Source organism: Panthera leo, chromosome A3 (genome assembly GCF_018350215.1).
Source record: "Panthera leo isolate Ple1 chromosome A3, P.leo_Ple1_pat1.1, whole genome shotgun sequence".
Taxonomy (NCBI): Eukaryota; Metazoa; Chordata; class Mammalia; order Carnivora; family Felidae; genus Panthera; species Panthera leo.
In genome coordinates, this window is record NC_056681.1 from 7,692,764 (window position 1) to 7,718,850 (window position 26,087).

Below are 26,087 nucleotides of genomic sequence, written 5' to 3' on the forward strand. Positions count from 1 at the left end.
CAGTGGCCCGAGAGTCGAGTTCCTTCACCTTATCAGAACCTCGCAGAAAAGTTCTTAGATACAGATATGCGAAGGTTAAGCACTTTTATCTGTTCTTAGAGTGGGTGGATGTTTTACGTGCAAAATTAGACTATGACATGAGATTTTTACAAAGCCTTTCATTTCTGCTTAGCTCTGTTGCCTGACTGCACAATCCGAAATTAGAATTTGCTGCCTTTGTGTGCATCCCAGGCTGTCATTTTCATGACAATTATTCACTGTTTCATTTTTTTTTTAAGATCCATCCACTCTACATTACTGGAGTTGGTTCTATTTCCATTTCTATCCGTCTGAGCAACACCATTTGGAAATAACCACAAATTTGAATACTCAGGTAGATAAGAAAACACTCGCCTATATTTTACCTCTTCTCATTAAATGAATACCGTGTGGGTAGCATATAGAGTAACAGGAAACTATGAAGCCATAATCGGATGCACTTTTGTGGATAATTCAGATCACTATTTCTCCCTACCTTACCTCAGTTCCTCATAAAATAGCACTTGGCCTACTGCAATTGTTTCCTTTCTCCTGACATTCCATGGTTACGCTACTCTACTATGTCATACACACTGTCACCATAAAACCATCTACAATGCAGGTCTGATGTATCTTCCAAGTCACCTGGGAGTGCCATGAGATCAGGTAGCATCTCGGAGTGTGTTCACCATTATAGCCTGAGGACCTAGCACCAGGCCTGGTGCAAAGTAGGTATCTAACTAACCTATGCTAAGTAAAGAGTGGACTGTATAAGTAAATACAACTCTTCTATCCATTGAAACCCCTCAGTAAATTCCATTTATGTTTAAATCTTATTCAGATATCATCTTAATTTTTGGGTCTTCCCAGATGCCAAATAGTTTCATTGCCACATATATATCATTTCATATTATTTATTAATTCACTGATGGATGGGTGGATGTATGGATGGATGAATAGATGGATGCATGGATGGATGAACAGATAGATGGACTGCTGTGGCTGCTTTTGCTCTGTGAATATAAACTCACTGAGAACAGACCATCATTGCCTTGGCCACAGTGAACACAATGCCTAGCTCATGGTAGGTGCTCAATAACATTTACCAAATAAAACTACCTCAAAGTTTCTACATATTTATTTTGTGTGTGAGAGAGTGGGAGGGTCAGATGCAGAGAGACAGGGAGAGAGAGAATCCCAAGGATGCTCCACGTCCGGCACAGAGCCCAATGCGGGACTCGATCTCATGAACTATGAGATCGTGACCGGAGCCAAAATCAAGAGTCGGACACCCAACCAACTGAGCCACACAGACGTCCCTACATATTGAAAGTATTAACTCAGTGTATTCAGGGGCTAAAATATTTTTTAAATTGCTTCAACTCTCTATTTTACTCTGTATGAATATATGTAGCTTAGCAATCACAAGTATCCTTGTTTCTCAAACTCAAATCCCTATCATGGTGAAAGAGTCACCTTTATGTCACCAACAGACAGCACCCCCTTTGCAAAATTCTTCACCAATACCATCTCCTTAAAATCCTTCCAGCAAACCTAGAAAGTGGTAGTAATTATGCCCATTTCACAGATGGAGAAATGGACCCTAAGAGAGGTTTCAATGTCTGTGCAGGTTGACACAGGTAACTAGATGAGGAGCAGAGGCAAGATTATATTCCAATTGGTCTGGTGCAGTCCCCAGTCTTTACCATAATAAGGCTATCATGTTCTGATAAATGAAGGAATGCATGGGGACAATGGTGATCTTCGAGATGAAACACACACACCAAAAAAATATGCATCAGTAGTATTTTTCTATTACAAATAGAAGGACTGCCACATCTCTGTGGCATGAGTATGGCCAGCTCCCCTCACATCTGGAACAACCTGCTTCCTTCCTGCCTGCACTGATGCTGGTGACATTCCCATTTAAGAAGCTGGCCCCTGCACTGCTCCATTCCATACTCCTTCCAGAAGGGAAAGGGCCGTGCCTTAGGACCCGCTGTAATTGGAAAGCTAGATGGCTTATTGTTTGAGAGCCGGGTGTCCAGAGTCAGATTGCTGAGATAAAAGTCCATCTCTGTTACCTTGACCGAGCCATGTATTTGACACTCTGGATCTATGGTTTCCTTATCGGTCAAACAGAACGGCAACCGTATCTAAGTCAAAAGATTATTATGAAGACTACATGTATTCAGACACAGGAGTGCATAGCAGAGTGCCAAGAATTACTTTTTTTTTAGGACATAAGACCTCACTGGTACCATCTATCTGTGTAGAGTTCTACTTCATTTTTCTCTGAAGCCATTTGCATGAATTGATAACATTTGTCAACAATATCCATTTGGAATCTTCTTGGCTACAGATGAAAGAAGATGGAATCAGACAATTACCTGTGAGAGAGAGTGCCTCTGTTGACAGATCCTCAAATTTATCACTCATTGCAGGCCATGTGTGCCCTGGCAACCATCTCCCTCCTCAGTGCTGCGCACCCGGAATTAAAGCAATGAACATGATAAACGGAAGCTGAGTGTGTTTGTATAATGACGAAAAGATCCAAATGAGCCTTTGTCTCTTATTAAAAGCAGCAGATTTTGCCCCAGAGTATTAAAAGTTTTAATCCAACATTCTGTTTGCCTGCAGGCAAGGCATTCTGTTAGGTAAAATAAAAACACAACATCTCAAGTTCGGCTCAGAATGTGATAAATCAAGATTTTAAACAAAAAATGACAAATGTTCTTTTTCATAAAAGTAATTTTGAAGCCCAACTCTGTAATTGGCTTCAGATATCTTATTTCCTCATGTACACTTCCTAAGAAACTTGAGGGTGTTTGTCTCATTACTAATTAGCTCTAAATGCAAAGTTCAGTTTTCCTTTAATAAAATACAGACTTGTCTGTCTTGGGTGAATGGGACTACGTGAGCTTGATGATTTCGTATTTACAAAAAACCACCGTGGAGAAAATTCAACTTGTTTATTCTCAATTAAAATTAATAGGATGAATCTTCAAATCTTTTTCCCAAAATTCTTTCGTGAAAATTCAAAATCTCCCACATGGCCGGTCCGTTGAGACGGCTGAGATAAAGCACAGAGATATAACCACTGGCATTGAAATGCCAACTGATAACCCCCCAAAAGCCCCCATTTCCCTCTGGAATACATCATACATTCACCTTTGATTACAGACATTTCTGAAGCCTCTGGGATTGATAAAACACAGTAAAGAAGCCCTCCTGGTAATTACCTGATGGAAGGACCTGGGAAAATATCCAGCCTCCCCATTATTAATATCACTTAGAACTCCCTCCCACTTCCCCTGTACCGAGGTAGCCATGCTCCCTATCATAAACAGCATCTTCAAACCCAGTAGTAGGGACAGTTGCCCTCACTCCTGGACACTTTGTTTGAGGGTCATTTCCACAATGAAATGAAGAGACTAATACAAAGCCTGGATCATTAAAGCAAATAATATGTGGGCATCAGAAGACAGGATCTTTTCCAGTTTAACATCAGCCTATGTATGGCTGTGGATAGGAATCTTCCTGTCCTAGGTGACAATATCGTGGGACTATTGAGGAACCATGAAACTTCCAGTCTTTGTACACTGTGTGCCTTCAAAACTCACCAGAGTTTTGCCAATTTAAATTGGATATCTGAATCCTTAACACATCAGTAACTTTTGGGGACTGGACTGATGAAAACTCACAGGGAAACAATTTTTCCCTTCTAAGGCTTTTCCCAGGCTTATTATAATTTTCACTTCATTCTAAGCCATGCAGGTGCATTGTAAAAAGTAATCACGTTGTAAAAAAGAAAATAACTACTGTTATTTCTTTTAGTTCTTTGTTCCTTCTTTTTTTCCTTCCTTCCTTCCATTCTCCCTTCTCTCTTTAATAATTTGTCTCTGCATCCCAGGATCAGAGTTCAAAAACTATGACCCTGGGCAAGTTACATGCCTCTATTGCAGACAGTACCTATCTCAGCATTATTGTGCAGATTTCATAAGTTACCAAGACTAAATTTTAGAAATAATGCCCAGCAAATAGGAAGGACTTGGTGTTACTATATACTAACAATTTTATATAATTCAATCACACCATCTGTGATACTGTTATTTAACTGGCTCCGAACAGGATATCATTAATACTTTCCAACTTGAATTAATATACACCTACAACATGTCAAATGTGTGAATGGTACTCCATCACTCACACACACACACACACACACACACACCCCTCCACTCATTTAATTCCCTGTTTTTACATATTTAGTTGATCTCAACTTTTCAAAATGTAGAGCTTTCTAATTATTCTCTAACAAGATATCATAAGAGATCTGACTGATTCAGGTTTTCTTCTACATCTCAGTCCGTCTCTCCTTTTCTCCTGTATCAAACAGTTTGTATTAATGGAGACTAATGGACTCAGAAATAAAAATGATGGCACTTTAAAGGTTGACCAGGTGACCAAAGCTTAGAGTGAGACTAGGTCCTTGAGAAATTACAATACATTTAAAGTTAAATTATATTGCATGAGTTCTCCCTCATGCTGGCATGCAGTCTTGGTCAAATCACTAAAGATCTGTTTCCCAATCTATTCAACAAAGAGAATACAGACATAAATGAAATGAAAAGTCATGTAAACAAGCACTTTATAAACTATTAAATGGGGGGCATATATGAGCTACTGCTATTGTATGAACATACAATGTATTGTTTTATGTTTTACAAAGTTCAGGTAGAAGATTAGTTTTTATCTTAATATTTGGGATGTTCTTCTTTAAAATATTCTTTATAAGGAAAAGGATGTTTGCCACGTATATAACGAAGTACATATTTTAAATATACTAGGAGTTTCTATAAACAATAATAGAGACACCAACAATCTGATAGAAAAGTTAGGCAAAGGATATGATCAAGCATTCATAGGCAATGAGGTTCAAACAGCTTCTAAACATGAAAAGCAACTCTACCTTTTCAGTAAAAGGAATCAAAATGAAGCTTCCCCAAACTATGACTTTTCATTGATAAACCTGACCTAAAACTTTAAACCCTGATAATATATTAGGTGTAGGTATTCAGGGTATGAGAAAGGGGATTTTCATACATCGATGACAGATGTATAAAATGGGTACAATTTCTTTGGGGAACCATAGCTATTAAAGTTTTAATATAAATGTAACTTTTGAACCAGTGTTTCAAGTTCTGGGCTTTATCACGGAGAAAATATGGTTATAAGAGGAAAATATTATAACAGCCTCATGGCCCACCAGTAGATGTTTGGTTCAATAAGACATGGAACATTCTTTCTTGTAGTATCACCCAGCCATTACACAAATGAGATCACACCAGGAAAATGAAAACCAAAACCACAGTGAAAAACAACTACGTGTTCACCAGAATTGCTAGAATGTAAAAAGACCGATAATACCAAATGCTGGCAATGATGTGGGACAACTAGAACTCTTTAAGTATTACTGGTGAGAGTACGTTCTTTACTCTATATGGAACGCACTCCACACCATTTTTGAAGACTGCTTGGCTATATCTATCACAGCAAGACATAATGTCTAGTCCACTCCTAGGTATAAACCCAAGGGAAAGTAGTGCCTGTGTCTACCAAAAGATATGTACAAGAATGTTTCTGACAGCTGTATTCATAATACCACAAAACCAGAAGCCCAGACAACCATACATAGAATGGACAGACTGTGGTATATTCTTACAACAGAACACCACACGGAAATAAGGCACCTTGATGCAACAAGACGAGGGACAAAAGGAGAGTAAATGATGCCAGGGACGATCAGGTATATGGTGATGGTTCAGTTTATCTGAGTTTCAAAACCAGGCTCATGTATGAAGGCAGTGGAAGTCAGAATAGTAGCTGCCTCTCATTACACCATGTCATTAATTGCAAAGGTTCTAATTCAATTTTCCAAAATCAACTCCTAAAATCATACTAGTGTTTGTGCAAAAGAAGACGGATCAGTTCTTGGCTACTTCAGCACAGCATTGCGGGAATGCCTGGTAGATGTGTAAGTGTTGACTTTTACATCTGCCTCCCTGGTAAAATTTCAACATTGTGAATCTCCTGCTGTCATTAGTAGAGCATAAGAGGCAGTGTCTCTAATCCATGTGAAGCAGGACTGGAAAATAAGTTTTAAAGGAAGTAATCTGAGCACACAAAACAGAAGCCTATTGGAGTAGTCTCTTTCCCTGAGATTGAAGAAAGAAACTCAGTGACCCAAGGAAAATCTAAATCCGTAAGAATAAAGTGGAAGGGTAAAAATCTACCTTCTCAGAGTTGGAAAAAACAGGCTAAGCGTTTAGAACTAAAAGTACATCAGAAGGATTTGTGGATCTCACTAAAAATACCTATTCCTGTGTTTCACTCCAGAAAACCTGGAATAAAATATCCTGGGTGAATCCACGATGTATGTACATGTGCATGTGTGAGTTTGTCCATTTGAACGCAAGTTGTCACCATTTCAATTCCCACCTGGAGAAATATTCCAGTGGTTCCAACGTGGTCAGTGGAACACTGATGTTCTTGGCTTGAGCACCACTGGTTTAGATTTTTCCCTCTGTTTATATGCACCTGCATCGTCATACCAGGAAACAACCAGTGTGAGGAGAAGTGAAAACATGTTTTGATTCCTGGATATTTCTTAAAATGCTGAAAAGCAAACTGCGTTCTCTTAGAAGATACAAGAGGCAGTGGGGAAGCTAGGAAGTATCAGAGCCCTAGAGCCCAAGACTTTGGCTTGAAACTGGACCCAGTCAACCAATAGCTACGTGTTCATGACTCTGTTTGCCCATCTGGAAAGTGGAAACAATGTTGAAGATACAGAAATAATGTTGGTTCATAAAGTAGCTAGCATCTGATAAGTGCTCGAAAAGTCCGGTAGTATTATTACACGTTTACACAGTGTACCCACATGTGCTAGGCATTTTTGTTCAAATAATTCAAGAGGGGACTAGGATTTCAGTTGGTTTCAGGTGGGAATTTTCATGTCAAAAATGGTACATTATATCTCTTGTAATTTCCTGTACATAGCCTTCAAATCTCCATTTTACTCTGCTTGTCTTTTACTGGAAAATGAGTTCTAAAGGGAAGCCTCGTAATAGATTGAGCTATATTCCTCATGAGTGATTGAGCCCATGACTTTGTCCCCAGTGCCAGCACAGCCTAGCACAAAGAAAAGGCTCAATAAATATTGTTGAAAGTACAAATAAACAAAATGATCCATCAAGACATTACAAGTATCTTCAGTTAATAGGATATATAAGCCGCTTTATTTTCCCTTAGAAGTGTGAAGAAAAAAAACAAAGCAACTTTTTTTCAAGGACAGTTAGGAAGGTCAGGTTATTAGTATGTAAGGTTAGAGAAGAACATAGTAGAGTGTCTTAGGTCACATCTAATTACACAGTCGAGTTTATGAACACTGTCACGTTGTGCGTCCTCTCTCAAAAGAATGATGACATAAAGTACAGCCAATTTGAAGCTCTTTGTCATAAGATTTATCCGTTGCAAACCCGAAGATAAAAAACCTTCAGTAAAAGCATCTAATAAATATTCCATAAACAGAACTCTCGTCGCTGAATTAAATATTTAATAGTGTCTATTGTCTGGAAAAAATACCTTGGAAGGCAATAAAATTAAGCAAATGGATACAATTTCAGGTCAGTTAATCAGCAAGATGAACTGAGTTGCACAAAGCCACACTCTCCAAGTTAGGAAGGATGTGAGGATGAAGTCACATGTGACATTTAGCTTATGTCACAGGCTCCGATTCCCTCACAAACATACCTGTAGGAAGAGGAAGGGAAACCCCTGAGGTAAGTGACAAAGAGAAGATTCATGTTTCAGTCTGTGGCATTCTCTACAAATCTCTTATTATCCAGAGACCCTCAAAGCAAACATCTCAGGAGAGTGAGAAATCTACTTCCTAAGATGCAATGGAGTCTCGTGCCATCATCACCAACACTTGTATTTCCTTTGACCCCAGGGCAGGATGACTCTGGTCAGACCACAAGCACTGTTGCCTTTGGAAACACATCCAAGATGGCCGCCACAGTGACCATGCTCACATTCTGGTCCATTCTGTCAACAGCCAACGCGGATTACAAATAAGGTCTTCAGACCTCAGTGACAAAGTAGACAGACAAGATGTCTCTACTCTTGTAGACACTACATCCTAGTGAGGGAAAAATAAACAATGTAATGTCAGACATGAAAAGTGCTCTGAGTCAAATGCACCAGGGCAATATAGTAGGGAAAGGGGAGGGTAGGAGAGCAGGAAATTCAGAAGCTAATTGAGATCAGGTTTTCTGGAGCTCCTCCTTTCCCTGAGGAGCCCTACGGAGGTGATTGCTACGCTAGGAATTGAATGACAAGAAGAGCCAGGAAGCTGAGGGAAGATCTGGGAGAAGGGTGTTGACACACACAGAGTACAGAAGGAATCAGCTCCTTGGGCTGGAGCAAGCTTGTCATGCAATTCCAGGGATCAGCAAACTTTCTCTGCAGAGGCAAAAAGTAAACATTTTGGCTTTGCGTGCAACGCACCTTTGGTGCAACAAGTCAACTCTGCCATTGCAGTTCAAAAGCAACCATAGGCAATACGTAAATGAAGGGGCTTGGCTGTGTGCCATTAAAACTCTATTTATAAAAACTGGCAGCTGGCCCTATTTGGCCCTCCGACGGTAATTTGCCAACCCCCGTTCTGCTCCGAATGATGACATGTTATTCATACTTCTCTCCTAAAAGTTCCAATCATAAGTGTCCACTTGTCTAACAATTTACTAGGCTCCAAATCCCCACTTTTCCAAACTCCACTGATATATTCATTTTAACTCAGTCTCATTATTAATGCTTCCCTTTTTGCACTGACACCAGAAACTAAGATTTTATGCCGTACATTAATAGTAAAAACCACTTTTATTTATATGCAAAATGCCACCATCCATGGATAATTAATATAGCAATAATTTAAAGCCACTATACTGCATTATGCATTAGAAAACAGGAATAAAGTAATCTATAGTGATGTTACAGCTCAGGAGAAAAAAACAACTACATGGCTACAGTTTCCTAAATGATATTTTTGCCTTTTATAGGCAATTCACTGATTCACATTTTAATTGTCCTATAAATCAGTCTATTTCCTTTCTTAGCTCCCCCTCACATATTTTCCCTTTAGGAGATAGGGGTGGTCACCAGAGAAAAGTACAAATGGATGCTTGGAGATCAGCAAAAGCAGACACACACACACACACACACACACACACACACACACACTACTTACAACATTCTTCAATATATTGGCAGTCTGTCTGAAAGATAAAGTATTTACTCACTGAAATTTATCTACTCTATGTCTCCACCTGGATTTTAGAAATTTTACATCATTGTTACCATCACCTTTCTTAGGACAGAACTGTCAAACTGAGCACTGTCATGATTATTATCTGTTTGTTTTGCCATCTTAGACTGTAAGCACCTTGTGAGCAGAGAAGTTTGTCTGATTTATTTCGGTATCAGTCACAGGGCACCTGGGCACAGAACACACCTTGCTCACAGCTCAAGAAATATCTGGTCAATTTAATTGTTTGCAATGAAGGAAACAGAGAGCTTAGGCACTGGAGAATAAAATCTAGATAGAGAAGGCGAAGAGACTCTGCTGGTAGATGTGCAACAGACATTTTTAACCCTCTGCTGAGCCATCCATGGATGGTATTCAGGAGAGGTCTCTGGGCAAAAGACTCCCGAGCCGGACGCATCTTGGATCTTTGGAACATTTCCCCGTGTATTAATTGTTAAATTCAAACTGCAAGACCAGTGCCCTGACATACACTAATTCATTCAGCTTCCAAAGTAACCACTGAGGTAAATATTTTCATTAAATGGACAATATTATTACTACTAATTTTACTGCTGCTACAATCACTATCACTACGACTCTCAATTTAAGTAATTTGTGTAAGATCATAGCTATTTAGTGGAGACGGAAATTTATTCTATTCCCAATCAAATAGAGCAGCATATTGACTTGTCAAATTGCTACTAAAGTTAGAGCCACCCTGAACACGATGACATTTATGATGGCAAAACTCTTTCCATTTCTTATCATTGATTATTTAATTCTGTCCCCTACTCGATTTATCTCCCGGGGGGAAAAAACACCAAGTTTTCCATGGAATATTCTTTGCTTAACTTATTGAAAAATAATATGTGAACTAGTTAAAGATATAAAGTTAATGAAATAAGTATGTAAAGTTTTACCCAGGTTCCCTTATTATGGTTGGACTGGCACATTTCTAAAGGAACTGGCAACATTTTGTACAGTTGCAGAATCCTGTTGTCCCCCACCAATGCCCATTCCCCTTCTTCCATTTTAGAGGAACCTCTAATTTTTTAGCTGGGCATATGACAATCCATCATTTAAAACACACGCATTTTTTATGTTTTTGTTTTCGTTTTTGTTTTGGTAGATAACTTTGACCATGTGAGCAAGCTATTGATAAATGAGATGTATCCCTGAGCGACCTTCAGGGAATTTTTCCTAAATGATAGCTGATATTCATCCTTTGTCCCTTCTCTTTTCTGCTCTTTTTCTGGGTGAAATGTAGATACAATGGAAAAAGCTCTAATCTCAGTTTTGTACCTAAAAATGATGAGCTTCCCCCTAAAAATGACGAAGGCCTGGACTTGCCCCCCTCAGGATTCAGGTAAGCAGAAGTATGACACCAGTCTTTAAATGACTACCTTTTGACTCATCCGTGAGAGTCGAAAACTTCTGTTTTCTTTAGTCCACTACTATTCTGGGTCTCCCACTCATGGACAAAACTCATCCTAAATAATACAAATCCTCTACAGGTTTTAACTGATCGTTATTCCAACTGCAGATTTTTGGGTTTTTTTGTTTTTTGTTTTTTGTTTTAATTTTTTTTTTAACGTTTATTTATTTTTGAGACAGAATATTTTGCGACAGAGCATGAACGGGGGAGGGTCAGAGAGAGAGGGAGACACAGAATCCGAAACAGGCTCCAGGCTCTGAGTGGGTCAGCACAGAGCCCGACGCGGGGCTCGAACTCACGGACCGCGAGATCATGACCTGAGCCGAAGTCGGCCGCTTAACCGACTGAGCCACCCAGGCACCCCATCCAACTGCAGATTTTTGTATGTGAGATGGTGTTTAAGAAAGATAAAGAAAATTATGTCATGATGTCCTACCCACATCAAATATATTCAACTGATATGTCTGTACAAACACTGCTACGGGACGTAAAAGTTTTAAAACAATAGCTATACAGCCTCGTAGTGAATTATTGAAGGTGTACAAATTTAATTAGAACTTGAAAAATTAATTGAGTCCTCTAAATTAATTTCCCTCTGATACTAGCTACAATTTATAATTATGATCATAGAAATTCAAGGATATTTGAGGAGACAACGCCACAAAAAATTAAAACATTCAAGTTATTATAAATTATATTATTCTTATTTACTAAATTTCCAAGTAAAATAAATGAAATAATCCCAAACATCACTTTTTTTAAATCTTTTTTAAGTTCGTTTATTTTGAGAGACAGAAAGAGAGAGAGAGAGCCTGAGTGGGGTCGGGGCAGAGAGAGAGGGAGAGACAATTCCAAGCAGGCTCCGAGCTGACACAGCACAGAGCCTGATGCAAGGCTTGAATTCACAAACTGTGAGATCATCACCTAAGCCAAAATCAAGAGTCAGATGCTTAACTAACCTAGCCACCCAGGCGCTCCTCTCCAGACTTCAAATTAAAGCTCTCGGGGGGTTAAACATAATGACAAATCAGAGAGTTATTTGTGAGTTGAAAGGGTATCCTTCGGAGGATTCCCTAAATTCTCCTCAATTCCCCTGTGAGCCACTGGTCGGTCTTGACCTGGAGTTTGCTTTTGCCTTAAGGCATGAGGGTTCTCAGGGGCTCAGAGGACCAGGTGAGAGAGCGAGCAGGACTCCATGGATGCTCCCCAGCTCCTCAGAGAACCACAGCCATATGGCCACCACCACCTTTTCACCCTTCATGCCCTATCACTTTTCATTGCACCCCAGCCTCTATGATCTCCTGCCTCAAACTCTCCAGGTTTATTCATGCTTCACGGCCTTGGTATTTGTGGTATCCTTTGCCTGGAATGCTCTTTCCCCAGATCTTTGCCTGACGAGTTCCTTCATATCATTTAGGACTCAACTCAAATGGTGATCCCCCAACCACGCCTCCCTGGACTTTCCTAAATTAGTGCTATTTCTTGACCTCCATTGCTCTTTGGGCCATTTTGCCCTGTTTTGTTTTTGTTTTTTTGTTATAGTGCACCTAACCTGCAGTATTTTTTTTTTTCTTAAAACCTGTTTATGGCTCATCTGCATTCTCCCATTTGCCCATGTCTGCCTGATTCATGTAATATTCTCAGGCAGGATACTTGGCATAAGTAAGTCCTCAATTATTATTTGTAGAATGAATAATCCTACTATCATTTCACCTATAAACGTCATCTATATAATCTTTACGTGAATTATAAAGCACAGGTAGACTAAATACAGCTCACCTTTTTATCTCAGGGATCCTGCTAAGGCTGTCTTGAGGTACCACTGTGATCGCTAACTTGGCTCTGTCTTTCTACACAACTTTACTATTTAATTGTGGTCTTTCTTCTGCATCCCAGGGACTTATCTATATTCTTGCATAATGTTTCTGTTGCTGGCAACCGGAGAACCTTCAGTGATCCATCACTGACAGAAAGCTGAGGGTTTCTGAGCCAAGCAAGCGAGTGTCTGAGCCACTCCTCTGAGTCAAGTCTCCAGAAAGAATCTGGGACTGTCTTCATTTCGAAAGGCCACAGCTGAAATTTGGGCAGCTACAAATTGTAATGATTCATTTGCAGACTAAAGAGCAGTATAGTCCCATGGCAACTTCCAAGATCTCTGACTCTAATACTGAAACTACAAACAAAACAATGTAAAAGGTGCCACGTGCACTCATTAATATTGAAATGGAGCTTCATCTTGCATGCTTGTCTAATTTATTTGGCCTGAAAGCTTTTAACTTTTAAACTGAATCCAAGTGTGAACGCTTGCAATTTAGTGCCTCTTTTAAAACTTATCTGTTCAGAATGCATGAATATTCCGCCAGCGGAAGGGATAATAGAAAAGTAAATTAATTATATTTTAACTTTCCAATCTCATTTTCACTTTGCAGGAACTGTGCAGGATAACTATTAACCTTTCATTTTAAATGAAAAATTTAAAGAATTACCATGAGGTAATTTCAAACTACAACAAAAAGCGACCACATATCATGGATCCCTTCTTGCCAAAAATATCATCCTGGAAATGTAGACGGACTTAGCATCATCCAGAGATACTTTTAATAGCCTCTTTCAATTTTGTTCACAAGTATTTGAGCAAGGGTGCTCATAAAATACGCAGTGATCAAAGTAGAGGAGTACCAAAAGTAAAGCTTGGTTGAATCAACTTTCAGTTTTTTCCAGTTAATGTTGAACAGAATTACAGTAATACTGTCTGATCTCAGAATCCCTTCACAAGAAGATAGATATAGATTTACTTCTTGTTTTTAAAAAGTATGTAACAGAAAGTTTATTTGTAAGACAACTGTTTGGAATTTATTTTTTTTATTGAAGTGTAGTTGCCACACAATATTATATTCGTTTCAGGTACACAACATAGTGGTTCAGCATTTAGAGACATTGTGATCACTTGATGAACCCAGCTACCACCTGTCACCACACAAAGTTGTTACAAGAGTATTAACTATATTCCCTATGCTGTACATTGTATCCTCTGTCTTATCTATCTTATAACTGAAAGTTTAAACCTTTCAATCCCCTTCCCCTATGTTCCCATCCTCCACTCCCTTTCCCTCTAGCAACCATCAGATCATTCTCTGTATCTATGAATCTGTTTCTGGTTTGGTTTTGTTGGTTCATTGGTTCTTGTATTTAGATCCCTCATGTAACTGAAAAATTAGGGGATTTGCCTTCCTCTCACTTATTTCACTTACTATTACACCCTCTCGGTTCATCCATGCTGTCACAAATGATATCATTCTTCTAATGGCTTATTAATAGTACATATATATGACGATATTGATATATATATCACCTCCTTTTTATCTGTTCACCTATTGATGGGCATGTAAGTTGCTTCCATATCTTGGTTATTGTAAATAATGCTGCAATGAACATGGGGCATATATATCATTTCAAAGTAACGTATTCATTGCCTTCACATAAATACCCACGAGTGGCATTGCTGGACTGTAGTTCTATTTTTAATTTTTTGAGAAGCCTCCATACTGTTTTTCCACAGGAGATGCACCATTCCCTGAGGGTCCCCTTTTCTCCAAATCCTCACCAACACTTGTTATTTCTTGTCTTTTTGAGAATAGCCACTCTGACGGATGTGAACTGGTATCTCATTGCGGTTTTCATTTGCATTTCTCTGATGACTAGTGATGCTGAGCAATTTTTCAGTGTCTGTTAGCCACCTGCTTCTTTTATTTAAAGCTACTTGCTACTTTTTGACTCCAAAGAACTAAAGATTTTTGGACCCAGTTCAGTTTCAAACCTACAAATTTGAATACCTCCGATTTATGCACCGCAAGGATCAGATCATGCCATTTTCCAGCTTAAAACCCTTCAAAGATTCCTTTTGTCTGGGGGATAAAGCTTATAATCTTCACCAAGTCTGATAAAATAGCATTCTCTTTCTGGCTGTCTACTCACTGCTTCCCAATCTTCACTCCAGGCATAGTCAAGTCATGGACATTCCCCATGCTGTCCTATGGACACCTGGCTGTTTTGCTCTATTTCCCTTTCATGCTACATTGGTAGAGAGTCAGGCCTCCTCCTCCACTTGCATTGTTGACTTTCCTTTCGCCTTAGGTCCCAGAATGGATTCACAGAGCGTGTCTTGATTTAAAATCTGGGTGTTTTGTTGATCACAGAATTTTTCGTATACATTTTTGTTTCTTTAAATGTTGCATTAAAATAATATTTCTCATGGTAATTGTATTTTTTGGAGCATCCTTACATTTTGGTCCCAAAGAGAATGAGGCACTCTTGACCTGCCTGCCCCGCACACACCTCAGATGTTTCCCCTACACCCAGCCCAAAATAGAATCACGAGTCTCCCTCACTCTCCAGGAGTGTCTGGGGACTTAGGAGCCACTGCCCTCTAGGAAAGGAGAACTGAGTTTTTAGTCAATGGTAAGATAATTCAGACCTATATAGCATTTGCCATAAGCACATTTCTAAGTATATTAACACAGTTTTGCCTCGAAACAACTCAGTAAGGTATATCCTCAACAGTGAAGCCTGGAGAAACACAGAAAATAAGTGGTTAGCTCAATATCACACAGCTTTTAGATTTGAACTTGGAGATTCTGGCATCAGAATTCATACTCATCCCAATACTGTCTCAATAACCCCAGCTTCTTTTTCAATAGACAATTAAACTCTCACAGAAAAGAAAAAGGACAAAGGTTGGGAGGTATGGCAATAAAAACTGGGGAGAGAAAGCATCAAAAGACTTGGGTAGATGAGACCCGATTTAAAGGTCTGGGATTGAAGTCCAAGATCTTCTCCCAAGGGAGGGGAGTGGGGTCAGAAAGCACTACTCGAGAAGGGGTAAGTTACATCCAAAGGCTGTGCTAGAACGCTCATGAGCTCCATTAGAGCAAGAACCACCCATCACAGGCACTCAGACATGGCCCAGTTCATGCTGGTATTGGCTTAGATTGGAGACACATGGCCAGCACCAGATTCACCCTGTCTTCAGTCAATATCAACATGACCACCCCATGGGTACTCCCCTGCCAATAGCTCAGTATTCCTAAGAGTCTAAAATGGAGGGCGCCTGGGTGACTCAGCCAGTTAAGAGTAAGAATTCGCGGGCGCCTGGGTGGCTCAGTCGGTTGAGCGTCCGACTTCGGCCAGGTCACGATCTCGCGGTCCGTGGGTTCGAGCCCCGCGTCGGGCTCTGGGCTGATGGCTCGGAGCCTGGAGCCTGTTTCCGATTCTGTGTCTCCCTCTCTCTCTGACCCTTCCCTGTTCATGCTCTCTCTCTGTCTCAAAAATAAATAAACGTTAAAAAAAAAATTAAAAAAAAAAAAGAGTAAGAATTCGCTCAGGTCATGATCTCAGGGTTCGTGGGTCCAAGCCCCATGAAGGGCTCTGTGCTAACGGCTCGGAGCCTGGAGCCCGCTTCGGATTCTGTGTCTCCCTCTCTCTCTGCCCCTCCCCTGCTCATGCACTCTCTCTCTCTTTCTCAAAAATAAATAAACATTTTAAAAAATTCAAAATGGAGCTTGGCCTGGACATCTGTGGGTTAGTGGTGATAGGTAATCCCACCCCGACATTTAGAAGGTACATTTAGAAGGTACAATCATAAGATCCCAGAGCTGCGATATAGGTTACTAGCCCCTATTCATACTGAATAGTTTAAGTCTTCTAAAGCACCATTCTTCTTCATCCCAGGACTTACCACAGGGGTTCCCAAAGCCTAAAACAGTCTTACCTCTCTGTTTCTCCCCCATCTCACCCTGCTACTCCCAAAGAATTTCTATCAGTATGATGGCTCTTGGGGCACCTGGGTTAAGTGTCCAACTTCAGCTCAGGTCATGATCTCACACTCTGTGGGTTCAGGCCCCACATCAGGCTCTGTGCTGACAGCTCAGAACCTGGAGCCTGCTTCCGATTCTGTGTCTCCCTCTCTCTCTTCTCCTCCCATGCTTGTGTTCTCTCAAAAAATAAATAAACATTTAAAAAAAAATTTTTTTTTTTTTTAATGATGGCTCGGATGTCATTTTCTCCAGAAAGACCTATCTATCTATCCCTAAATGTCTGGCTGGCTCCTGGGATAGAAGAGAGGCCAGCAAACTATATCGGAGGTCAGGAGACACTTTCAGGCTTTGTAGGTCATAGAGTCCCTGTTGCAATTACTAAATTCTATCGCTGCAGTGCAATAGCAGTTATAGACAATGTGTAAACAAATGGGTGTGACTGAGTTCCAATAAAACTTTATTCATAAAAACAGGTCCTGGCCCAGATTTGACTTGTGGGCCATAATTTGCCAACCCCTACTATAAACTATAGAATACAGAAATTCCTGATCTAAATTATACAACTTCTGCGAATACAAAAACAGTGTCTTTTTCCCCCCACCATTGTATCCTAGAACCTAACATCATATTAGGTAAAGGAAATTCAGTGGTACTTGTCAAATATACATCAAATTATTTAATGTTAAAGTTAGGTTACTGGTTTCCCTTCTCTTTAGGAGGACCAACAAATTGCAGCCTCTGTTTAAAAATCTACATCAGTGTCTTGAAACATGAAAAACATTTTTTGAAATCTGTATAGTAGCTAAGAATAAACCCTATACACAGACAGATCTGTGTTCATTCTGTGTGTCCTTAGAAAAATAGCTTCTCTGAGTCTTGCTTTGCTCATTTAAAATTGGAATAATATTATCTACCTTTTAAGGTTGTTGTATTAAATGGTATAATTTATATGAAATATTTATTATACGTAAGTAGTCCAACATTTCATATTGCTATCAACGAAAGCAAACCATGCCAAATAAAGAAAAGAAAAGAAAAAAACAGAAAGGAAAAAACGAAAGAAAGATGTCACTTCTTCATTAGCTTGGCTGAATCCATCTGAGTTTCCACACTGAGCTGTGTAAATACTGACAGACCTGCTCTCAATATCTAAATAATTCCGTAGGAGAGTTTGCATCTCAAATCACCAACATACAACCCTCCACCCTCTGCAGAGAAAATCTACCCTCACTTTGTGGTTAAGCATAAACAGAGGACGCTCCTTCCAGGAAGCTTGAAGAAAACTTTTTTCATCGCAAACACACTTCATCTTTAAAGCCTGAGACAATGTTATGAACACCGCTGAGAAAACCCAGTGAATAGTGAGAAAAGCCACCACTGAGAAGGCAGAAGCGATGTGAAGTTAAACTCTTTACATTCAAAATTTGTAGGAAGGGCTTTTCATGGAATTGACACTTGGAGTAAAGGAATAGTTTTTATTTTTATGTTTTTGTGTAAAACAATCATCCGAATCTCCCCTAGTAGCCGGTTTCCATCAGTCTCTGCAGCAGTGGTCAGAAAAACACTTCACACTGGATTACAAAACTGAAAAGGTCAATTCTAGGTAAGATTTTTCGAACATCCTTTCATTTTTTCTGCTTGTTGTTTTTCTTTTATTCATGTATTTAACAAGTATTCAGTACTGGACACAGGGCAATGCATTTTAGGAAATGCTTAATACACATTTCTTGAATTTGCATAGAAAAGAAAAATAAGACATCAGTCTGTTCTCCAGGAGCCTACGTTCTAAGGAGAAAAACCATGAAGGCTCCCATGAAAAACTTAGGTTCCATTTTTTATTCCTAGACAATTGCAATCAAGCTATTTATGAAGAGTAGCAGTATGTTATACATAACACAAAGAAATTTTAGGATCCTAGTATTTTGCATTTAGCTTTATTTTAGTCTTCCCACTGAACTGTATTATCTATTATCTATCCACCTCTCCATTCGCCATCCACTCATCTAATTACTTTTACAAGAATACACCCTGCATTTTTGTAATTGTGATCACTGAGTCTCGAGACTATTTTTAAAAAGATAGCAAGTTGGGAAATTAATAATCCTCGTAAAGAGAAAAAATTACATGAGACACAGGCAATAAAACGATTTAGCCTTCTCATCAACCTACCAGGACTTTCAAGATTTCCAAGAAAACTGTTCCCTGCAAAAAAGAATCGTGCAATAATTTCCTAGCCCCAGTTTCCTTTGATTTAAATCTAAACCCAGAAATCTAAACTCTTGGGGAGGAAAGGGAGAGCAGCAGTGGTCTTGCTGAACCGAGGGGCTCGATCCCTAAGCTAAAAGTTGAAGTTTGAGAAATCGATGATGTAGTCCAGCTCTGAACCATGACAGACCCCCAGGCTCTGTGTAAGAAGATACACAAACTCAGAAGTTAAAGTGGAAATAGGAAAAAAATCCCATCTTTAATTTCTAGAACTCAAACAGACTCCTGGACCCTAAAGAAAAATAGAATGTTCTCCCTCTGAAGGAAAACTGTTCACAACACTTTGTGGTCTTTTGTCTCAGAGGGATAAGCTGAGCTCCAACCTGAAACACACTTAAAATTAACTCACCCTCGTCTGAGAGCAGCTTGACCATCAAACATACTACTTCCTTTGTTTGTTGTAGTGATCAGGCATTTTTTAGTTCCCATTTACTGAACTCAGATTCCTCGGTGTCAAGCATAGAATGAAGCACTCTACATTTTTTACCTCGTTAATTCCCCAAGTCATTCTTCATTTCTACTTGGATTTTACAGGTGCAGAATGTGAGGTTCAGAGAAGGTATATAATTTACCTAAGATCAGACAACCACTAAAGGCAACAATCAAGGAATTTAAGCCTATGTCTGCCTTTATTCTTTTTTTAAATATGAAATTTATTGTCAAATTGGTTTCCATACAATACCCAGTGCTCATCCCAACAGATGCCCGCCTCAATACCCATCAACCACCCACCCCTCCCTCCCACCCCCCATCAACCCTCAGTTTGTTCTCAGTCTTTAAGTCTCTTATGTTTTGGCTCCCTCTCTAACTTTTTTTTTTCCTTCCCCTCCCCCATGATCTTCTGTTAAGTTTCTCAGGATCCACATAAGAGTGAAAACATATGGTATCTGCCTTTCTCTATATGACTTATTTCACTTAGCATAACACTCTCCAGTTCCATCCATGTTGCTACAAAAGGCCAGATTTCATTCTTTCTCATTGCCAAGTAGTACTCCCTTGTGTATATAAACCACAGTTTCTTTATCCATTCATCAGTTGATGGACGTTTAGGCTCTTTCCATACTTTGGCTATTGTTGAGAGTGCTGCTACAAACATTGGGGTACAAGTGCCCCTATGCATCAGCACTCCTGTATCCCTCGGGTAAATTCCTAGCAGTGCTACTGCTGGGTCATAGGGTAGATCTATTTTTAATTTTTTGAGGCACCTCCACACTGTTTTCCAGAGCAGCTGCACCAGTTTGCATTCCCACCAACAGTGCCAGAGGGTTCCCGTTTCTCCACATCCTCTCCAGCATCTATGGTCTCCTGATTTGTTCATTTTAGCCACTCTGACTGGCGTGAGGTGGTATCTGAGTGTGGTTTTGATCTATGTCTGCCTTTTAAATCAGGGCTTTGGAAACACTCCCACACTCCACAGAACTGAGAATTCATCAGAAACCCAAATGTGACCTGTGATAGGGAGCCATCAGAGCCCTCCACGCTCTTGTCTGCTATAGTCAGAGTAGCCCACATGTGAATTGTTTCATTCATTGGATGAGTGTGCAAGAGCCCTTTAAGAAAAAGGTCCTGAGGGGCGCCTGGGTGGCTCAGTCGGTTGGGCGTCCGACTTCGGCTCAGGTCATGATCTCGCAGTTCGTGGGTTCAAGCCCCGCGTCGGGCTCTGTGCTGATGGCTCGGAGCCTGGAGCCTGCTTCGGATTCTGTGTCTCCCTCTCTCTCTGGCCCTCCCCCGTTCATGCTCTCTCTCTGTCTCAAAAATAAATAAATGTTAAAAAAGAAAATTAAAAAAAAAAAAAGAAAAAGGTCCTGAAATATGTTCGGAATCCATGGATCCGAAAGTGCTTCTCACTTTCTTGATGTAAAAACTGAGAGCCAGGCAAGTAACAGGATAGTGTCATGAGTGATTTACCTGAGGGTCGCGTTAATAACAACATCCAGTGAATACTCAACTCTGTAATAGCATTATCCTAAGGAATTTCAATAGGTTAACTCACTTATTCCTCATAAAACCCTATGAGATATTAATTTTTCTAGAGTAGAAGACTAGAGTTATTCTCATTTCCATTTTACAGTTGAAGAAATGGAAGTTCGGACATATTAAATAGCTTGACTAAGATCACACAGCCAGGGAGAAACAGAGTTGAGTTTCCAACTAGGGAAGTCTGGCTTCAGATTTTAAGCCCTTAGCTACAACACAGTGCTACGACTGAAACCCAGACTTAGGATTTCCATACCAGTGTTTCCCTTTTCCTTTTTTCTGTTACAACACAGTGCTTCCATTTGCTTATTAAAGTTGGGTCTAAAATTGGGCCGATGGATAGAAGATGCCAGTAAAAGTCAGGTAATCATTTTAACACCCCGTCCCACGCAGAAACATCTCGGGCCCTCCTTCTTGGGCCACGTGAGTAGCTTTCAGATCTTGTGAATGCATCTAGTCATTTTGTAATTTAAAGTTACACAAGGCAGAAGACCACCAGAGAATCAATCATTCATGAGTTCAGCCTGTGGCTCTTTGTACACTTGAATGGCACCTCGTTGCCCATAATTTTTCTAAGTCCTCTTTAAAAAAAAAAATGTAGCTAGCAATTCATCAGTTAAAGCTTTCTCGCCATGATTCCCTATGAGGCCTGTTATTCAAAGATTATTTGTACCTAGCAGTGCATGTTTAACAGTTGGTAGTTTGAAAAGCAACTATTTGACATGCACAGACTGGATCAAATGAATGCCAGGAAACTCCCCAATCACATAATTTATGTACAGTATTTAGAAGTGAAAAGTTTCAGATCAGCAGGCATGTTCCACCTGACAAGAACCTAGAAAGGGCTTTACTTTAGCAGAAAATCCACAGGGTATTTTATACAAAAGTTTACTCTGCCTTTCATTTTTCTCAAACATTCTAGCCTGTTTGCTAATGAGAAAAGGTTTCGATAAGTCTTACCTTTTAGCCTTTCTGAATAATGTAGACAAATTGAATTTAGAGATCTAAGGGACCCAAATAAAGTCAGTATTTACCCCCCAAATGAAAGAAACAAGAAATACTATATGAAAAATACTCACCAACTGATCATGAATCAGTGTGAGATCACTAACTTTTCATCAAACATGCAAATGGTGCCATCACTCAAAGTCTTTACTAGACGTTGGAATTTAACGTGGATATTGCACAATTCCCAAGAAATTGGCCGGGTGAATGAACTCAGTGAGATAAGTAGAAATTTGACTCTCACGACTCGACCTTGTATTGGCAAATCGTTCTGTTGAGTTAAAAAGAGTCTTTCCTGGTAAAATACTTGACCCATCCAGTTTATAGGATGCTTTTCCATTCCTTTAATATTTATGGGAAACCATTTCTAATGGTTAAAATCTAAATTTAGCTAGATCTTTACCCCCCAAAAAGCCTTACATTACATATTTTGAAAGAAAATAAGACTGAGTTTTTTCTTTTGATTTTTCCAAGCATTTACCACACAATTTTCCAGAGTTACTATCCCTCCCTCTCTAGTATGCTTCTAATATGAAGGAATGATTTTTATGAACGCTGCCTTTTGTTCATTATTTGCAGGATATCTCTCTGTCACCCCAGTAGACTTGAGCTTCAGAATCCTGTTAATGTGATATTTCTGATTTCTGCATCTACAGACACGGGGAAATGTGATTAAATCCCGGAACGTATAGCATGTCAGCTTTACGATGTTTCAAGTTAAATTCATTTCATGCTAATCAAGGATAAAATTTCCTACTTTGATCTACACCAGTGTATTAGAACACAGAGTGCACAACAATCCTGCTTGTGGAAAGAAGTAAGGAAGCCAAACACAAGTGCCTTATGAAAATAAACTTTGTGGTGAGCTTTTGCAAGTGAGAATTTGTAAATTCCTTATGTGTTTTGAGGACAGGGAGATCCTTCACAGTTCAGAGCCACCCACTAACCCCTGCATCCCTAACACATATATTATCTAGTTTAAAATGTGGCAAATAACTCTCCAAAGACAGGAGAAATAGTGAGGAAATCAAATCTAGGTACATTTGACATATTGTCAGTTTCCTGATAGTAGATTAACTTACGTGGACAGTAACTGCAGATAATTCTGTGTCAGACATGAAAAATGAAATATCCAAATGATAACTGGAACTCTACATTTTGTAGGTTTTTCAGTTTTTTATTATAGTAAAATACACAAATGTAAAATTTACCAATTTAACCATTCTTAAGTTTACAAACTCAGTGGCATTCAATACATTCCCAACGCTGTGCAAACATCACCAGTATGTGGTTCCTCCAGAATTTTCTCATCTTCCCAAATAAAACTCTGTTCCCATTAAGTAGTAACTCCCTACTCTCCCTGCAGCCTCACTGCCCCTGACAACCACATTCTTCTTTGTGTCTCTATGAATATCTAAATATCTGGTACAAGTAAAATCTTTCCCTGTGTGTCCTTTTGTTTCCGACTTCTTTCACTTCATATAATACTTTCAGGATTCATCCATGTTGTAGCACACATCAGAATTTCATACCTTTATAAGACTGAATAACATCCCATTGTATGTATATGCCACAGTTAATTTATCCATTCAGCTGCCCATGGAGATTTGGATTCTTTCCACTTTTTTGCTATTGTGAATAGTGGTGCTATGAACATTGATGGATAAATCTGGACCACGACTTTCTTTTTTTTTTTTTTTCATGTTTTTAATGTTTATTTATTTTTGAGAGACAGAGACAGAGACAGAGGGTGAGCGGGGAAGGGTCAGAGAGAGAGGGAGACGTAAAATCTGAAGCAGGCTCCAGGCTCTGAGCTATCAGCACAGAGCCCAACACAGAGCTCAAACTCACAGACTGCAAGATCATGACCTGAGCCAAAGTTGGACGCTTAACCAACTGAGCCACCCAGGCGCCCCTGAATCACTATGTTTTTAATGCGTAGGAATATTTAGCATTTGATCTTATCAGAAGAATTTAACTGTTTATTTGGGAAGTATTAAACTTTATGATTCTCTTACCCTTCCAATTACTACTAAACAAAACAATAAATTGCAGAATTACAGTATGGGACAAGAATGTGTATTTAGGGCTTGACACAAGTCAGGCACAGCCTTAGGGACTTTGTATGCGGTTTCTCATTTAATGTTCCCAAACCCTATTAAGAGGTACGATTCTTATACCCATTTTACGTGCGAGAAAACAATCAGTAGATGTTAGGAATGTAGCTCAAGAGAAAAGAACTAGTGGCTGACCTGGGATTGGAATGCAATTTCCTGACTCCTTGAGGTTGCTCTCTTAACTTGCATGCTTTGCTGCCACATCAACGGCTAAAATACAAATTGCTCTGGATGCAACTTCCTACCTATGAGAGAGTAGATTAGAGATGACAAAGAAATCTGTGGAGAAGAAGGCAAGCTTATGAATTCCTTGCAGAGCTCAGGGAAAATTTAAAATAGAATAAAATATAAAGAGAAAGATCAAAAAACATGGGAACGGACACAACAAATTCTTCCTCTCTCTCTGCCTCTGCTTCTTCTCCTCCCCTCCTGGTTCTCCCCTCCTCCCTTCTCCCCTCCCACACCCCCCACACACATGCCTGCAATGGCAAGAGACAGAAATAAAGAATATGCAGGGGCACATGGGTGGCTCAGTCGGTGAAGCGTCCGGACTTCAGCTCAGGTCATGATCTCGCCAATCCGTGAGTTCGGGCCCCGCGTCAGGCTCTGTGCCGACATCTCAGAGCCTGGAGCCTGTTTTGGATTCTGTGTCTCCCTCTCTTTCTGCCCCTCCCTCCCCTGCTTGCGCTCTGCCTCTGAAAAATGAATAAACCTTAAAAAAAAATTTATAAAAAGAATATGCAGAAGATGACATTTCAAAACAGGAGGAAGAGAAACAACTTCCTAGAAATGAAGGAAATCTGTGTTTGTAATGCATAACTGTTTCCTCTCCTGCTTCCCATGTACATTTCAAAGAGGATGAAGAAAGAAAACGTGATGAGGACCAAGAGATGCTACGTATACTAGGAAAGACATGTTTAAAACTCCCAGCTGACTTGGGCCTATGTTTTCTGGCCTGATACTTATGACAGAGCCATCCCGAAGTTCAAGGGATGCCGGGATATATGGTTCTTTCTTTTGTTCAAGATGGACCCATTTCCTTCCCAAAGAAAATTAGCATCTAGAAGGGGAAAAAGGGAAAATAGATACTGGGTAGGCAAGTAACAGTGATGAACACAGGTAGGAAACAATATTTTTGTGAAATTTTGATACAAAATCGTCATCAAAATAGATAAAGAAGAATTTTAGAATACAGGAGAAATGATCAAAAATAAATAGCCAAAAGCTCTAAGTGACAGATAAGAAAGCAGATAAAACATCAACAAGACCTTAATAATTTAAATAATATAATTAATAATGTCATTTTAAGAGTTACAACTGCAGTCTACAAAGAATGCAGTTTTAAATGTTTAAAGTAATATATAGGGCCACAAAGAAAATCTCAAGATACTTTTTGTAAATAAGCACACCAACTATCATTGATACCTGATCAAAACACAATAAAATTATACATTTTAAAAGAAGGTTAAATAGTAATTCATTGGAGAAAGGATAATCTTTCAACAATGGTGCTGAAACAATTATGTGTCTATCTACATACAAAAAAAAAAAATAAAGATATTAACCTGAAACCTTATATAAAAATTGACCCAAAATGGATCATTGACCAACATGTAAAATATAAAACCACACTAAAGCTGGAAGAAAACACAGGGGAAAATCTACGTGATCTTGGATTAGATGATGTTTTTAAGTACAACACCAAAAGCATGAACCATGAAAAAAAATGTGATAAATTAAACTTCTAAGCTAGGAAAGATATGACTGAGAAAAAGAAAAGAGAAGCCACAGGCTGGGAGAAAACACTTTCAAGACATATAGATAAAATAAAAGACAGATATCCAAAGTGTGCAAAGAAATCTTAAAACTCAATCATAAAAAAAAAAAAATTTTAAATGTGCAAAAGACCTGAACAGACATCTCAATAAGGAACATGGTAAGTATATAAATAATAGCTGGGTAGATAGATGGCAAGATAGCTAAACAGATAGACAGAAAGTAGATGGAAAATAGGATATGGAAAGATATTCAACCTCATTGGTCACTAGGGAAATGCAAATTCAAGTAACAAGATACCATCACTTGCTTATTAG

The 26,087-nt window shown here is 39.3% G+C and overlaps 1 long non-coding RNA gene across 2 annotated transcripts; it reads left to right on the forward strand.

Annotated features, from left to right (window-relative positions):
• The first annotated feature begins 708 nt into the window (after positions 1-708).
• LOC122214869 lies at positions 709-22,703 on the forward strand. Of its 2 annotated transcripts, none has more exons than XR_006200113.1 (3): positions 709-746; positions 10,650-10,748; positions 22,457-22,703. It is a non-coding gene; the product is annotated as an uncharacterized LOC122214869 (long non-coding RNA). The 2 variants fall into 2 exon arrangements; XR_006200114.1 differs by having other exon boundaries at positions 22,534-22,703.
• The last annotated feature ends 3,384 nt before the right edge of the window (positions 22,704-26,087 follow it).